General features: G+C 37.7%; 1 long non-coding RNA gene across 2 annotated transcripts; it reads left to right on the forward strand.

Annotated features, from left to right (window-relative positions):
* Positions 1 to 780: 780 nt before the first annotated feature.
* On the forward strand, positions 781 to 14120 carry LOC121107445. 2 transcript variants are annotated; one of them, XR_005841598.1, is made up of 5 exons: positions 781 to 9658; positions 10574 to 10812; positions 12029 to 12123; positions 12671 to 12927; positions 13692 to 14079. It is a non-coding gene; the product is annotated as an uncharacterized LOC121107445 (long non-coding RNA). The 2 variants fall into 2 exon arrangements; XR_005841599.2 differs by having other exon boundaries at positions 12671 to 14120.
* The last annotated feature ends 4764 nt before the right edge of the window (positions 14121 to 18884 follow it).

Raw genomic sequence — 18884 nt, forward strand, 5'->3', positions numbered from 1 at the left:
GAACGTGGAACATGTCTCCAGGTGAGCAGCAGAGGACAGGAGGCACTCATGGTCTGGGCATGTTCTCCTCTGGGCCTCTGGCTGTCCAAGACAAAGAAAGAGGACACACAATCTGTAGCAAGACAGACACCCCTGCCGCCATGGCCAGGTCCCAGACCATCTCTTCCCTGCCATCTCTCTGCCCTCATACCTCTGACTCTGCTTCTAATCCTGCTCTACTCTGGCCTGTGCGGGCACCGTGGTTAGCACTTCATGTGACCTCCCAGTATTGGCCATGGCACCAGTGCCTGTTTGACACAATGAACTGCCAACATTGTTCCACTGTGCCATGCCCAAGCCATGACCATGGAAGTTGCCAGCAGCTGATGCCCAGAAGTACAGCCAGCCTGGTGTTACTCTGATCACTTATCTTTTTATGAGAGCTCTTGGAGAAAGTGGAAGACGTCTCCAGGTGAGCAGCAGAGGACAGGAGGCACTCATGGTCTGGGCATGTTCTCCTCTGGGCCTCTGGCTGCCCTAAGCAAAGCAGGAAGATACACATTCTGTTGCATATCAGCCACCCCTTCCTCCTTGCTCCTGGCTCTGCCCTTTTATTTCCATGCCCTCTTTCCTTACTTCTCTCCTCTGCCTCTGCTCACACTTTTGATATCCTTTGTCTTGGGCCCGCTGAGCTGTGCAGGCTTTGTTGTACTGTCACTGTGCCAGCTATGTCACAGTTGCCACAGTGACTCTGCCAACTGCTGTGACACAGCGACTGCATCATCAGGGAGGATTCTAGAATGTGACAGACATTGTAGCCTTCCAAGGCTTGTTTAAACATCATGGGATAAACAAGTCCCATAGCTCTGGTCCTACATCAAAACCCTGCTGTCACTCTGCTTTTGTACAGCCTTTTATATATCTGTGGTCACACTGCAGCCCCTGTTTGCACCAGGACCATTCCACCAGGCCTCTTTGCCTTTATGAAAAAGGGGCAGATCTGGGCTAAGCCCATAAATGTGCAGTTGGATATATGAAGTCTCTAAACATTGGTGATCAGTTCAGCTGTTTAACCTACTTATCTGGTCTGCTTGTGCTGTCTTAAAGGCTAATTGCATGTGACCCTAATATCCTCAAATATATACCTATATGCTATACTATATTCTTGTTTCTAAAGGGACACATGAACAATCTTTCTGAATGTCAATCAACATGTAGTTAGTCTCTTCACTGAAGAAATTGTAACTAGGTTTTTAGTGGTGATTAGCTATGTGTTTAGTAAGATTCTAAATGAGAAATTAAGAAATTCCCATTTGTAATCAGGTGGAACACCCTTCAGACTGGAATCCTCAAGCAGATTGCAGTCAGGCTTTCTTAATTATTCATTGTTATTATTAATGCAGATGCAACTTTTAATTCCTGCTTGAATGAGCATTCTATAATAACGTGCTGAGACAATGCAAGGCTTGACAATGAGACTATAGTTTATTAATCCAGAACTATTTACTCATGTGTACTTTTCATCTGTTGAACTTCATTGTCATCTATTTAAAATCTCTAGTCCTTAAAGGCAGTGATGGATAAAATTCACCTATTCTGTAGAAGTCTGATTGATCTCCATACTGATTATTCTCTATCATACTGATAATTCTTTTCTTTACTATGAAAGCATTAAAATTGCTTGTAAGTACTTTTTAGTTAGAATGTCAGCTGCTAAACTGATGAAGTGGCAAAAGACAGCAAGGCTCATCCTGCAGTGTTTTAAGTCCCTCTGTTTTTAGTGGTTTCATGCACATATGTACTTTTATGTTTATTCTACTAAAATGGGTTAATTGTATAAAATTAGGATGAATATTCACACAGTATGGTTTCAGAGGCCTAGGGCAGTGGAGCATCTTTTCTGTCCAGTACACTCTTCATGACTGATCATGACTGCAGTCTTGCAGGTTTGTTGACTCACAATATGACTCTGCTTGCCTTAGAACTTGGCTTTACCTCATTTTTTTCTGTATTCAGGAAAGGGAAATGAGGTCTGCACCCTGAGGTCTCCACCTTAACGTTACATTAGCAGAATACCTCCTGGGAAATGTTCTCAAATCCCACAGTTTGAATGTAGCTTCACAGTCTCTACAAAGAAACAGAATACATTAACCTTCCTGTGGTGCTCAAAGTCAATTTTGGAGGAGTCCAGTGTTTTCTGTTACCTCTTGTGGGGTGTTAAGTGCTAGATAAAATATGTGTCCATCATTGAAACAACTAACAAAGACTTCAAAATGCTTAGTTTTATTTGAATTAGCATTATTCTTAAGAAAAGTAAAAGGTGTCTTATTTAATTATAAGTTAGCCTGTATTTTACTTTCAAAAATAATAATTAAAAAAAATGGATTTTGTTGTTAGTGTTTTTTTTTTTTTTTCTGAGCACTTGACATGTTTCTATATTACTGATGCAAATAGAAAGATAGGTGGAAAGAACATCTCTGCTGCTACCAAAACCAGTACCTAAGTAGGACTGCATCTTTTTCTTTCTATTAGCAATCTCAGTCTGTAGCAAAGTATTTCATCTATAGGATCATTCCTAGGGACAGGGTAAAAAGAATTGGTATTCATGAAGACTTCCAAAATATACACATATTAGTCTACACGAGTGTCCTGGTTTTGGATGAGATAGACTTTTCCTAGTAGCATATAGAAATTTTTCCTAGTAGCATATATGGCACTGTGTTTTGGTTTAGGGTGAATAATGTTGAAAACACACTGACTTTTCAGTTGTTCCTGAGCAGTATTGCACAGAGCCAAGGATTTTTCCGTTTCTTACACTGCTGTGCCAAGGAGGAGCTGGGGGTACACAAGGAGCTTGAAGGGAACAGAACCACTATAGCTGACCTAAACAAGTCAAAGGGCTGTTCAATGCCATACTGCCTTCCCACTTGCGGAAGTCTGTTGGTGGCAGTGGGCTGCCACTGATCAAGGACTGGCTAGGCATTAGTCAGCAGCTGGTGAGCAACTGCATTGTTTTGTATGTTCTGGTGTGGCTATTATTTTCTTATCATTTTCTCTGCTATTAAGCTGTCTTTATCTCAACTCGCAAGTCTTACCTTTTCTCCAGTTCTCTTCTCTGATCCCATTGCAGGGGGATTAGTGAGCAAATGGCTGTGTGATGCTTCGCTGCCTGCTGTATTAAACCACAATGCTGGGGTAACAACTAAATATAAAACCATGATTTACCTTTGCATTCATTAATTAATTCTTTTATTTTTTTCCCTCCTAAAATCTAGCTTGATTAGTTCTCTGATTATTTATGCTCATATTCATTAGTATTCTTTCTTGTGTAATTTGAGAATAAGGTAACCAATCTCTAAGAAACATCTATACATTCTATTTGTACCCACATTTTCTTTGCTTAAGACTGATTTACCCCTGTGGTGTAGATGTGCAGAACTCAAAACTTACTACTGAAATTATTTTAATTTCTATAATACAAGTACATCACAGAAACTGCTTATTATGTTTTGTTTTTTGTTTTCAAAGTATGCAAATATTTGTTCCAAAGAAGAGATTTCTGCCAAGAAGCCCAGCTGAAACAATGTACCTGAAGGTGGTGTTAGCGTAAATACGCAGAACAGCAGTCCAAATTCCTTTACATAGTCTTGCAGAAAGAAGTAAAAAACTTGAAATTTGTGCAAAATGAACACTACTCACTGTTTGTAGTCTATATATATCAATGGGCTAATTGTTTGAATTTATTTCAGTGAAAATATACATACCTGAAAATAAAAGTATTTTATAATATATATATATATAAAAGTATTTGAAAATGCAATTTTCAAAATTGCATACTATGCAATGCTATGCTATGCATACTTGCATAGCAGTGTAATGAGACCAAAAAATATGAGACCCATTTAATAAATGTATAGTCATGAAAAAGAAAGGTGAATAGCATAACGTGCTTTCCTGTGTTCTTTTCAGAATATGACAGTAATAGAATTGAGAGGACCCAAACCATGGAATTTAAGAAAAAGAAATTCTGCATTTCAGAACTAGCATATATGAGCAATGTCTCCCATGTTTCCCATCCTTTTTCAGATGAGGTCTTTCCTCTCTGCCTGCAGTCCCCATGTCCAGCAAGACTTTCTGGTATACCAGGAAAGTAAAGTTCCCAGTTCCCAGACTGTGAGCCCATGACATGTGGTTGAAGTTGGATGGATTTAGTGAATTAATGCAGTAGATCATTTTGATATGTCAATGACCAAAAACCAAAACAGCTGAAGAAACTCTTCCATAGCTGCATATTGCTTTATTCAGGCTGGTATTGATATGAGAGGGAGCTAAATCTACCACTGTATTCTACAAATACATCAGGAGGCTATATACTGCTTGATGTGTCTTGTTGTCCTCTGTACTCCTTGGAAGACCCCCATGAGGTATACATGTGCAACCATAAAGGTGACAGAGAAAACCCTACTCCTGTACATTTCATTTTAAATAGCAGGTCACTTTAACTGACCCCCGTTAAACAAATCCTTTGCCTAGTACTCTAAGTTTAATGAACATCATGGGACTAAATGATTGAAGACTTTGGAGCAAGTCTAAGTTCATTAAAATTCCACAGTCTTCTTCTGCACAGTGAGCATTTCCATTACTCAGATTTACATGATCAAGAATGCTGTACTTTTTACTGTTCCATAGGTTAAACTTCCCTCCATTCATAGTCAATGAATTGGAGTAATGGGTACATTCTGTGCATCTCTCCAAGCTTTTCTTGTCCTGAAATGTAAATTCATAAGAAGATAAAGTTATATGCCAGAATTAGAGAAGACAGTGGAGAAAAATGAGATGTCAGCTTCTCATATATATAATTAAATAGTAACCACCACTTGCTGCCATTAATTTTACAAGTGATTTTTTTAGCAACTCTTTGACATAAAGGGGAAAACTGTCTTAATACTTTGTAATATGAGACCCGTCAAGCAGCTGGAAAATTTTTATTTACCTTATTCTCTATGACTGGGGTTAATTCATTAATTCCTTCTAGCTGTCTTAATCCTCTGGAGCTGCTCATTTTACTTCAGGTCAAAATATGCCTGATAAGAAAGCCATTTTAATGCGCAGCCTTAGAATAAATCTTACTGCACTGTTACCTTAGTAATTATTTTTTTTTTCCTTTTGTTCTTTAATACAGCATTTGAAGTAATGCGATCTGAATCTTTGGGAAATAAAGATAATTTCAGATTCCATAAACTTTGTAAAACCTATAATTACATTAACATTTGTTCAAACTTCTGAAACTAGAGCACCTCTCTTTTTGCAGGAAGTATTAATTATGGGCTGGTGCTTTTCCCAGAGCCAAATGGTGTGATTTTACCACTGATCCTAAGGAGAAACTGTCTATGAATTTTCAATCTCATGGAAAATATAATCTCATGTACAAATACATGTTTTAGATTGTTGGTTTTTTTTTTGGGACTGGTCCTAAATGGTCCCAGAAATGGTCTCAGAGAGCATACATTGATAACAATATTACAGAAATATCTCTGTGATCCATATGAGTTCCCTGACTGATCCTGATTCTGAATAACCAAACAGAATAACTGGAAGAGAATAAATACAAAACAATTTGTAAAATTTCAAATTATATCCCTTATGCGTAGAATCGTAGAATCATAGAATCACTAAGGTTGGAAAAGACCCACAGGATCATCCAGTCCAACCATCCGCCCTTCATCAATGGTACATATCCTTGTAGAAGGACACATTTTGTTTTATTTTATGTCATGGACTTGTGTCTATGACAGCAGACAAGGTGTTATTTGACTTTTTTTTCTAAACACAACTTCTATAAATCTTAAGAATACCATCCATTTTTGTAGGGAAATCATTAAAAAGTCATTACAAAATGACATGTCTAAGTAATATAGGACACTGTGGCTGAGTCAAATCTGAAATATTTTCACTCTCAAGTCCACTCTCTTACTCCTTTGCAATTGTCTATTACTAGTTTTTCTATACAGAATATTATGTGGCTCTGGCAGCCTGGTCTGGTGGATGGCGACCCTGCACATAGCAGGAGGTTTGAAACTAGATAATCATTGTGGTCCTTTTCAACCCAGGCCATTCTATGATTCTATAATTCTATGCCACAGCTATCTTTTCTACACATCTGTTATGCTGCATGTCCCAGTCTCAGAGCTCAGTTTATTAATGGTGCACACTTACAGGTAGGAACATCCATTTGCTGTGTCTGACTCTGCTCATATTTTATACAAATTAAAAGCAATGCAGAAGGCTTGGTGGAGCATATGGTTAATTATTTTTTCCAGGCACTCGTTATATTTTCTCATAGAGTCACTCTTCACCTACAGAGGGAGCATAAGGACTCTTATCATTGTATTTTGTCATACGCAGCAGTCGTCAGTTCTACATTTTATTTCTTATCTAATACATTTATTTCAATTGTGGATTCTTTACCATTCTGGATGAATTTCCTTTAGACTTCATTGAATCACAGAAGTTACACTTCTATAGATGGAAGAAACTTAGAAGTTGTGAGATCTTTAGGTGTCCCCAGCACAATAGCATTGACTCTGTCTTTTTGCAACAGATGGGATTCATTAGACTGATTAGATGCATAGTACAACCTCCCCAGATAGCACAGACATGGCTAAAATAAGAAACACAGGATTAAGAAAGAGTGGCCAGAAATTCTTTGGAGTGGAACTGCATGAACTCCTCATAATGTGGTTTAAAAGCTATTGTTACTGGCTTACTAGTTGATGTTTCTTGTATAATTTCCATTTTGAGTACTTTGTTCACAGATTAAAATATTAAGAATTAGTTCTACACACTGTTCCACACATTGCTAAAGAGCTATCAACGTCTTAAATTTAGCATGCAACCATGGGAAGATCACACATTCCCTTGAAAAGAGAGGAATCCTTTGTTCAGCCTTCCTAGAAAACCTTATTAATATGGTGGAGATAGTCTGTTTAAAGAATTGATGACATCTCCTTTCTTTGGTCCAACCAATTTTGTTATTTTCACAGAGGAAGTCAATCAACAAAAAGAGACTACATTTCCTATTTTATTCATATATAAGCTGGCTGGAAATTTTTTATCAATGATAGTTTTTTTCTGATAGAAAAAGCAGCTGAAAAAAAAAATAATTTCAAAAACTATTTTTTATCAGCTTAAGCCAAATTAGAATATTGTGAAATCTTTTGTGTCTTTTGTCTTAAAGAGAAAAAGTAATTGATTTTCTCTATCATCCTATTGCCTTTCATGTATTATATTTAGGTATCAGCCATGATGAGTAGAAGAAAACATATAACACAATTTGGTGTTGCTTTTCCTCTAATGTGTTTGGATGTGTAAGGAGAATACAATTGTTCACATGGGATCTGGCATATACATGCAGGCAGTCACCAAGTTCTAAAGTTTTGGGGTAGGACTACAAAAATATAATTTTGAATAGAATTTAACTGAGTAATGAAACTATATGAAGTCACCTGAGTAAAGGCAAGCTCAATTTTACTTCAGTTCCCATCTGGAAACACCCAAACATGCCACATTGACTTTTTCCTTATCTCAATCTCCATCCATTCTGAATCAGTTCATTTTGCATTTTTATTTCTTTAAAATAATAATAATAATAAATCAGCTATCATTCTGATTTCATTCAGAATCTTAAATCATTGAATAATTATTCAAGATGGAAAATTCTCTTTTTGCACTTCTCTTTAAAAATTAAGTAAGGAACCCTACAGACACTTCCTTAATTTCCCTTTACAGTTAAGGATACTTTCAATAGCGTTTCCTTCCTTACAGTGAATGAGACAGAAATCCCCTGTGATGGGATGTTCCATCATAATTAAAGGGGTAAGTGGACATTTTAGAGCTGAGCATAATTCTGGTAATTCTGATGTTTGGGTTAGGCCAGAACTACTCCAGCTGAGGTGTTGTGTTTTTTTTTGTTTGTTTGTTTGTTTGTTTGTTTTGTTTTGTTTTTCTATTTTCTCATTCTCTATTTTTCAATTTTCTCCTTCTCTATAAGAGTTAACAAGATAGGGTGAACAAAAATTCATTATGCTTCACTGAAGTTGCCTCTGAAGCCTAGATGTTGTCAAGTTCTTCCAGTTTTTGCTGAACTCTGGCTAAACCTGGAAGTACTTGGTAGTTTCATGAGGCAATTTTGAAGTTATAGAAAGACTACAAATTAGTGATGAGGGAAATATCTGTGCATCATCATACTGAAGCTGTGTGACACTTCATAAATTATTGTGAAACTGTTAAAATGCATCTCTCATTTTCAATATAAGAAATATTCTTTAAACAATGTCATAGTCTTAATAATTGGACACAAAAGTGGATTTCAGATGTCTTATGTGGAACATTATTCTTTAACTGAGACATTGCATCCTTTCTAGAGATTATTCCAGGGTGTTGTAGTCTACTCAATAGCCTACCTCAAAAATCCCTTCTTTGGCAGATCATGGGCTTTGAGGGTTTGCTATTTTAGTCTTTGGATATGCATGAGAACCATGAGACTATTTTTTTTTTTTTTTTTTGCCAGAGAACATCCAGGAAAAACAAACAAAGTACACCACCCAACTCTGAATCTCAGAAAAAGATGTGTTGATTTGGGAATTATTCAATGCATTGGCTCAAGTGTGATACTTTCCAGTATGTTTCCTAGAGCCTGATTTGTTCTAACTTAACTTCACTCTGATTCCTCTCTTGCTCATTCAGTCTACTCATTTCATGCCTAAACACCTACCAACCTCAATGCCTTCTGCCAACTCATTATCTGATCTTAACTTCCATTTACCTGGTGGCTGCCAAGCATCACCCTTAAACAGCTTCCCGTCTCTCTAGTCTTAGTCTTCTCTGAATTTCAGGTATCCTGACCCAAAAAATATAGTTTGGCTTCTTTGCATTGCCAACATCCTTTATTTCCCAACAGTCTATGTGTATAAATCTGTCTTCTCTTCTTGTCTTCTGCTTTTTACATTTACATCAGGTTTGTACATTTCTTGGGCCCAGAAGAAGTGTATGAAATAATGGAAAATAAATGTTTCTTGGTCTCAACTAGTGCAGACTCAGAACTACTAACTCTCTAAGATCATCTGGGTATAAGACTTTAGTGATAAAATATGAATTTAAACTTTGATATAAAAGATTCATCTGCTATAGAGATTTCAAGTCCCAAGCCTTTTTGGACAATTGTTATGCAGATAGAAGTTTTAATAATTTCATTCAGTGTAGTCAAAATTATTATTATTATTTTTTCTCAGAGGTTGAAGATCTGCTGACTTGCAATTTTTGGAAAAACTTAGTTTTTGCATGAGATAATGTTTCTTTCAGATCTTTGCCAAAGTAATGAACTACTGATCAGGCTATCTTCGAATAGCTGTTGTCCTCAGTCACAGTCAGTGCTATTAGCTAGATACCTTCCTTTGTCCATAAAATACTTAAGCAGTTTCCTCCTTTTCTTTTTCTCCTAAGGCAGCTTTGAAACATAAGTGAAATCAACCCTGAAAATGACTATAGCTTCAGTTTAATAGAAGGAAGTGCAATTATCAACAACATCATTGAAATGAAGGATTCTTGGTCGCTCTGTGTTTTGCCACTAACAATTTTGGCAGTATATTATGAAACAGAGAAGCTGTTTTTTAGTTTGCAAGTGAGTGATCGTTACTTTTATTTTATTTTACACGGATGCATCAGTTCTTTACACTGCTTGATAATTGTAATCTGAATATCACAGAATCATAGAATGGCTAGAATTGGAAGGGACCTTAAAGATAATCTGGTTCCAACCACCCATCCCTTTGTTCTGTTGTTTGGGACATCCATAACTTCTCTGAGTGACCTACTCTGTGGCTCATCACACTCTGAATAAAGAAATTGACCCTAGCATCTAACCTAAGTTTCCCCTCTTTTTGTTTAAAACCATTCTCCCTTGTCCTACCACTATCAGACCATGTAAAAAGACCATCTTTGTCCTGATTATAGGCTTATGACTAGAGGGAATAGCTTCAAGCTGCACCAGGGAAGATTCAGGCTGGACGTTAGGAAATACTACTTCTCTGAAAGAGTGGTCAGGCACTGGAATGGGCTGCCCAGAGAGGTGGTGGAGTCACCGACCCTGGTGGTGTTCAAAGAGCGTTTGGATGTTGTGTTGAGGGACATGGTTTAGCGGGAACCATTGGTGATGGGTGGATGGTTGAACTGGGTGATCCTGTGGGTCTTTTCCAACCTTAGCAATTCTATGATTCTATGATTCTTATAGGTACCAAAAGGCCACAGTGATGTCTCCTCGGACCCTTCACTTCTCCAAGCTGAACAAACCCAGCTCCCTTAGCCTTTCTACACAGGAGAAATGCTCTAACCCTCTGATCTTCTTCATGGCTCCAACAGCTCTGTATCTTTCTTGTGCCATGGGCCCCAGGCTGGGATGCAGTGCTCCAGATAGGGCCTCACAAGGGCAGAGTAGAGGGGCCTCCCCCTGATTCTTCCTGGTGCAAATACATATAAATAAGAGGGAGGATTTAAAAATTAAATTTTAATATTTATGTCTCAACTCTGGCTACTTTAGGCATCTGTAAGTGATTTTAAAAAGCAGAAGCTCCCCGAGGGCCAGGAGTGGATCAGCCTGTCCCGATGCAGCTCATGGGCACCACACACAGAGTGAATCTCAATATGCAGCCATAGAGGAACCCATGGTGCAGCAGTGGATGCGGCCTGGAAGAGGTACAGCCCATGGAGCAGGCTCTGAGGAGCAGGCCCCTGCTAGCCTCCTAAGCACCTGTATGGAATAGTGCTGCAAGTCTGATTGTAAGTTTTTTTGCTTAACTTTGCCACCTATACAATCTCTAATCCATTAGGGCAATAAATAAAATTCCTTTTCTCCATCTGTGGACTATTTAACATTTCACGATCATGCCACCTCTGTAGTTATTCTAGGATTTCTCATAATTTTTCCTCCTCTTTTAATGACATATAGATATGAATACCACAGCTTGCAAGGCAGGTAGAATGGAATAAACTAGGTGACTTTTATAAGAAACAAGGCTTAATAGACCAGTTTAATTTATTCAGATGTCTGTGAACTGCCAATCTTTCAAATGTTTGCCTTAAGATTAAGCTCCTTTTTATTTTCTAAACATAATTCTTCAAAGTTTGAAAGGAATACATGGAATCTAGTCTCTATAACAAAATTGTGTTTCATCCACTAATGCACGTGTGTTTGTATGCAAAAGTGGCCCGTTTATTTCTCACTTATCCATTCATTTAGTTTTTCTGATTATCGCATTAAGGCTCCTGCCTGTTTGTGGGTTGAGTCCTGATTCCATCTCTCTTAAGGTGACGTATAGTTCCAGCAAAAGAAAGGTCAAATTGTGATCAGGAGGTGCATAATAACCTCACATATCAATGTACATTTCTTCTTTCCTAACAAATGATCGTCATTCGTCCTGAAAATTCCCTGCATACATGGTCCCCTTTGACCTTTTGGTCAATAAATAATGCATTTTCACTAAGGTAATTGAACTACCTTATTTGGCTGCAAAACCCTTATCCCAGAAAGTGTGATTCATGGGACAGTGAAAAATTACATTGTCGAAAGACTCCAGTTTTGCTACACCTTTTAGATGAAGACAGATTTCCTCTTGTTATAAGCTTTTTTTTTTTTTTTTTTTTCTTACTAACCAAAACCTTGATCAGAATGCAACCAAAACAAACAGCATTTCATAGACCACATTTCTTTTTAAGGATACTTTGGGAAAGTATCTGGAATATAAATAATTTTAAATCCAAACATACTTTTGGGGCTTTTTTGTCACTGCGAAGCAACTTGGTCTGGGAACTGTACACTCATAATTTATTGTTGGAATCGACAGCAATTTGTTTGCTATTCCCTTTACCTCCACCTCCTGGAGATGGGAATGTAACATTACACCTAATATAAAACTTCACAACAAAATTGATAAAACATATATATATAAATACTTGAAGATACAACTTTCCTACAACATTCCATTGTGTTTCACAGCTATTTCTAGGTTTGATGAGAGAATACAGGAGCCTGTGGAGTCTGCAGAACTATAGGCATGATACAGCAAAATATTCTACACTTCAAGAGCAATGGTAAGATGAATCAGAGAGATAACCAATACCGCATGGTTTCTGCCTGCCTTTTAAGGATTTGTTCCTACAAATAAGTGCTTTTTTTCCATTTATTTGAAGTAGAACAAGATTGACCACAATAAATAAACTGCAAAAGTAGAGATACTGTCTTCTAGTATTTTGAGTTTTTGCAGTATTTTTCTTCTGTAAAATGAAACATAAATTTAGAATTCTTATGGCTGTGGTTCAGTGTTTTCTAAAAAGACTATTGACTGAATAAGCAGTAGTTACTCTCAGCCTTAACTGCACATTAATAAAGTGTTTTGTCTGGAAATAATACATTATACTTCTTACAGCATGACACTGAGTAGCTCAGGAACACATAAATCAAACTGAAACTGTGACTGTGATGCAATCACACAGTATTGTTTCATGATAGACTGTTGTGTTGTAACTGAACATTCCCTTGTGAAAAAAATACCATTTATTTTCTTTGCTTTCCAGGCTTTTTTATTCCTTTCCTTTTTTATTCCTTTGTTTGTTTGTTTATTTATTTATTTCCTAACAGAAATTCTACCTGAAAGTGCTAAAGCTCAAAGCTACCAGGAAATTGTCCTGAAACTGAAAACCTCCAGGAAATTGAGTGGAGATACCACATGCAACATCCAAGGTATTATGTCTTGGTTATGTTTTGTGGGATTTAGTGTTGACAATTTTTATTATACCCAGCCACAGATACCTTCCTCTGAACAAAGAATTCTGACTAGCCTTGAGGACAAGAATAACATCAGGCATACCAGGAGGAGTTCTCCTACTAAGCAAGAGGTCAGTTGCTCTCTCCAGTATCCCTACTGTTGCAAAGTACCTGGTAAAGAAAATCATTACAGTGGTCCTCCACGTGATGCCTACAGAGGATACAACTACAAATATCTTGGTGATATACTCTTTAGAAGTGCTACTGAAAGGGAGATCTTCTTTTCGTCTTCCATGAAGCTATTTCAGGACAGAATATTTCATATAACAAAACTCCCAGGGCTCCAAGTCAGCACACTGACTGTTTGGGGTAGAAACGAGGTTTTGTAAAACACTTCAAAACTTACATTCTAAATTCTGAAAGTAGCCACTCATGTAGTGAAGTTTTGCTCTACTGTACAATCTTTCAGTTGAGCACTGCCAAATTTGTGTAGAGACGCAAGGACATATCAGAAGTATAGCTCAAATACTTGCCTGTTCTCTTATTGAGGATCAGTGCAGGATCAGTATTTCTTCAAAAAAGCTACAGGTCAGACATGGTCAGTTCCTCACGGCTGTCCGACTTTTACTACTTTATGGGTCATAATACTTTCCAGATGGATTGTATTTCACCACTTCTTTACAGTTGGTCGTAAAATCTTTGGCTTTGTACTGCATGCCTCTGCTTTTGCAATCTGCTACTTTTTTTGCCCTCTTTACTGTACCTATGGGCACAAAACTCCTTTCACAGAACAAACCAGATCTTCCTTCTCTGAATGCAATATAAAGATTTGGATACATGCAGAGATAACCTAAGCCAGCCATGATGAAAATGCCCTTTTTTCTGCATTTGGTAGAAAAGGCAAGGAGAAGAGTTTTACTGGTGTCTGCTAGTTCTCAGGAGCACCCTTCTGAGAAGACATTTTTCACATTGAGAGAAGTCTGGTCTTCAGAGCAAATGAAAGGGAAAAGGAAAATTTTATGTTACAGGGATTTGCACCCACCCACTGGGTGGAGAAGAAGCCCACAGAGAGAGGTCTTCTAGTTGGAGGAACATGGTGTTACTGTCAACTCGTGACATCAAACTGAACATTTTTGTCTTTGTTTAAAATGTTGTTAATGTATTTAGTTAAAAAGGAAGCTGCTCTGGGTTGTTTGGAAACTGAAGGAAAATAAAAAGTCTTCTGTGCTTTTCACATTCTTCTTTAAAATTTATTAGTTTGGTTTATAATCACATGAAAAATGTGTGGCAAATGAGAGAGTTTAAAATAAAGAAGAAGGAACTCACAGCTTTTCTCATACCTTTTTTCTTATTCATCTGAAGAACAATGACAAAATATTTCTGAAGGGGACAGAAAGTAGAATGAAAACATTTATTAACTTTTCTGAAGTATGAAAAAGTAAAGAAAACAAAAGAAGGACTTTCGTATTCAATCCTTTATTTTCCTGATTTTTAATACAACAAAGGATAAAGCTATGCAAGGGGAAGTAAAACATTCCTGAGAATATACAAGCAAACGTGGGAACTTGATTTTTGTTTTTTTTTCTTTTTAAATTTTGCTTTACTTCTACAAGCTGGATCAAAATAGTATTTAAAAGGGGATTATAAAAAGGAGGGAAAACAACTTTTTACTTGGATAGATAGTAATTGGAAAATGGGGAATGGCTTTAAGCTAAAGGAGGGAAGATTTAGATTAGATATCAGGAGGAAGTTCTTCACAGAGAGAGTGGTGGGGTGCTGGAACAGGCTGCCCAGAGAAATTGTGGATGCTCCATCCCTGGAGGTGTTCAAGACCAGGTTGGATGGGGCCCTGGGCAGCTTGGTCTAGTATCAGATCAGGAGGTTGGTGGCCCTGCCTGTGGCAGGGGGATTGGAATTTGATGATCCTTGGGGTCACTTCCAACTGAACCCATTCTATGATTCTAAAATGATATTTGTGTCAAAATGAAGAAAATATTTTTTGCTTGTTGTTGAATTTATGAGCACTGGGAAAACTTAGATGCGATTATTAGTGGTGCATTCTGTATGAAGGCAACTAATCTGCTGTGAAGTACTTCTTCAGTCAGTCGAATTGGATTTTTTTTGTCCAGGAATTGTGAAACAGTCCCTTTCTTTGATGTATGGACAAAGCAACCTCCAGCCCTCTCCTTTGTCTACTCATTGGATGTTTGGGGTTTGATCTCACATACTCCATAGAAGACATTGCTGGTGAAGCCAGAGAGTTCCTCTGGTTGTCCCTGTACATGTCTGACAGCAGTTATCTGCTGGCTGAGCTGCTTGAGGGATAGCTCCATAACCACATCCCAGCTCAAAATCCGTCAGTTGCTAATGTTATGTAATCTAGTTAAACAACCCAGAGTAATTTGTTCCCAAAATAATTTAGAAAGCAATCCCTGGAGGAGCATTATTCTCAAAGGGGGTTTGCTCAGGCTGAGGGAGGTGGTGAGCTTTAGCAGGGAGCTATAGCAGCAAATTTACAACCACCACACACAGGCAGAGAAAAAGACATGGGATCCTGGCCTCATGCACTAATGATGCATTATTGCACAGTAATGAGAGGCTCAATAAAAAGAGAATGGCACTGTGTGAAGCTAATTCCTTATCTTTAATAAAAAGTTATGTGGGTTTTTTTCGAGTTGCAAGGCCTGGTGAAAAGGGCCCTGGAGCTCCAGGCCCATGCATCCATCTTCCTTCCTTCCTTCCTTCCTTCCTTCCTTCCTTCCTTCCTTCCTCCCTTCCTCCCTTCCTCCCTTCCTCCCTTCCTCCCTTCCTCCCTTCCTCCCTTCCTTCCTTCCTTTCTTTCTTTCTTTCTTTCTTTCTTTCTTTCTTTCTTTCTTTCTTTCTTTCTTTCTTATTAACCTTTCCTCAGAAGTTATTTGAACTCAGGAATGATGACATAACAGATGATTATGTTTGTTTAAATGTTTACAGTCTGACAAGAACAAAACCTGTCTGGGAAATGCAAATCCTTATTTCCTTACCACATAGACATTTGAGCAGAAGAATCTTGTGCTGAAAAAAATGTGCCAAGACCTACTCACAGCAGCTATTGTTTATATAGTACGATATGCTCATATCATCAAGACCTTTGCTCTCAGCAGTATACACCTCTGTTTGAGAACACTCAGTATCAATATGAAATGAGATGTTAAAAAAAATTATACCTATGGTTCATGTGTTGCTGCTTCATCAATACATCTTCACGGAGCAAGATTGCAAGTTAATACCTAAAAAGTAAATATCATCTGCCAGGAATACTTTTGCTGACCTCAAAAAAAAGTATAGGTTGGTTTGCATGTGATCTGAATCCAATTCAGAGCAAATAGCAATGTCTACCAACGTCCTCAAAGCAGGGGCAGCTGCTGCTTCTCAAATTATAATGTTAGGACAGGAAGCTGCTGCTTAAATAATAATGGCATTAAATGTCTAGCATCTTCTTGATATGATTACTCCTATTTTTTATAACCAATTTCTCCTTTATTATTCAGTTGGAATGTGTTCCAAAATTTGTAGCAGTAAACCATGAAACATATTGCACATGACAAAAATTTCAAGTAATTCAATTTCATCTCGAGTCTCAAAATATAGCAGCTTCACAGGGTTGCTTTTCCCCAAGGAGAACAAGGAAAGATTTAGTAAAAACAGAAATGGCCCCTCACTGAGAAAAGAGACTTATGCAGGCCAAAGTACATATACATGTATCCATTCATATATGACTATATTTAATGAAGGACTTTCCTAAACGCTGTAGATGTGGATCAGCACAGGAACATTTGCCCATTTATCACTGCCAACAGCTCCTCTGGATCTGTCCTGTCTTAGGTATATACAGGAATACAAATGCATCTATTTTGACTAGCAAAGACACAGATGTAATGAACTGCAGTCGCAGTGGACTATCATTCCTTGAATGTATTCTACAGATTACCATTGAAAAGGCTGTGGATGGCAGGAGTGTGGGGAGAAAGAAGTGTATTTCAGGGACACAGGGGGGACAGGTACCAGATCCTCAGCTATGGCAAATTACCATGGCTTCACTGACTTCCATACCCCTCCAGCCTTTCTACATTCTTATCCTTAGTCTTGTTAAATATGAAAGTAGGGTAGTAATGTGTCTACCTGAGAACAGAAAGCAAGAAGTAGAGTGAGCAGTGATTTTCACTTTTTCTTCTTTCTTCCTTTTTCTTTTTTTCCCCTGTCTTTGGGACTGGAGATGAGAAATTGGCCATGTTAGAGGTTAAGATAACGAAGAAGTCACACTGCATTTTTATTTAGAATCTTAGCTTGATTACTTGCAGGAAGAATAAACTGTTGAATTTAGGTAGTATTTAGTGATACCTTCTTTTTAAAGAACCAAACAGCTTGGCACATTTCCAGCAAAATATGGTGAAGTTTTCAACAAAAAGAGTCTCCCGTTGTTTACCTCTCCATACACATTTCATAACTATTCTGATTTTTGGTGGAAACAGGTAGAGGTATTTAAAGAATTTCAACCTCTCCCTACATGGAATACTTTGTAAATACCGATCAGGATAAAGAACAGTCGAATTAATTTTCACAGATTTAGACAGAGTTTAAAAAAAGTAGTTTATTAACACCCTTCACACCTCACAATGTGAGCAAGACAAAGCAAATATTCACTGACAACTCAGTTCAAAAATACTCTGAGAGGAGAGACAACAACCAATTGAACAAACCAAGAAATGCAGCAGTTATACAATGGAGTTCTGTGATCTTTAATGTTTCTAGGGGGTTCAAAGCAACAGTCCAGCTCAGCTGGACAGGATTCAGCTGCATTCTGTCCTACCTGCATAATAAGGAGACCTCTCACCTTTGCGTGTTTATGTTTGCAGGCACAGATGGGCTTCTCAGGGTGAACAATATTCCTCCATCTCCTAATAGCCAGCAGAGCCTTTTTTTCAGGCTGCCAAGAGAGCCTTCCCCTTGCTGCCCTCTCCCTCACCCTGAGATCTGTAGCACTTGCTACCTTCAGAGCTATATTTGAACACAATGAAGGTTTGATGGCCGTAATGCAATGAGACAAAAATCAAGCTGGTAACATTATGTAAGGTAACAAGAGCTCTGTAATATCTGCCAATGTACAAAGAAGGAAAGAGTGTATTTCACATTAAACTATTCCCTTTCTTTGGTGTAGGATACGGCATTGTTCACTTTGCTGTGTTTTTAGTGTTGTGGGGTTTTTTTTTGTTTTTTTTTAAAGGGAAAGCTATCAACCTCTTTACTACAGTGACCGCAACAGAATTTGTCAGTGAGGGCAGAATGGAGGTTACGTTAAGTGCTCTGCAAATGAAGCTCTTCTCTGAGCAGCAGCTGTAAGCAAACAAGGGAGTCAGTGAGTGTGGGAAGAGTGTTCATGGGAAAGAAACACAGGAGGAAGCAGGCAGGCTGGAGAGTGCAGACTGAGAAGGTACATATCACTCCTACAGAACATTTAAGTTAGTGCCTGGGTGTCTTTACAAACTGAAATCTGAAGATCCAAAATAAGGAACCATAAGAGCAAAGGAAAACTTTGTTGAGCAGTTATTTATTGTGATTTTGCAAATCCTGGCTGTATGTACACAATTATTGTATAGTTTGATTCTTATATATTTTTACATAGTTACATATCATTATTATAGTATATACATAATTCTTATATTTATAAAATTATCCTGCATTTCAGCAGTGTTGTAATGTTGGAATTAGAGTTATGGTAATGTTTAGTGCTTGTCTAACATGCCAATCTCTATTCTTCAAGTTTAATTAAAAGCGCCTTTTAAAAAACATTTAAAATGATTTATGCATTTTATTCAATGCTTTCTTGGTGTTGCAACACCCAACCAAGATATTCCACTTCCACGAAAATTCCCATCTAAATTGAAGCCAGAATCAGGATTGTTTTTACTTTATTGTTTTCTAACTTTGGTGTGCAGAGGCACAGCTTTAAGTAGATGACAGAAAATTGCACTTTCTTGGCTTTATATCTAGCCAAGTGATCAAGGCATTGTCTGGGGTGAAGGTGCAGGTTCTACGTCCTTTGGGATTTGGA

Source organism: Gallus gallus, chromosome 1 (genome assembly GCF_016699485.2).
Source record: "Gallus gallus isolate bGalGal1 chromosome 1, bGalGal1.mat.broiler.GRCg7b, whole genome shotgun sequence".
NCBI classification, from domain to species: Eukaryota; Metazoa; Chordata; class Aves; order Galliformes; family Phasianidae; genus Gallus; species Gallus gallus.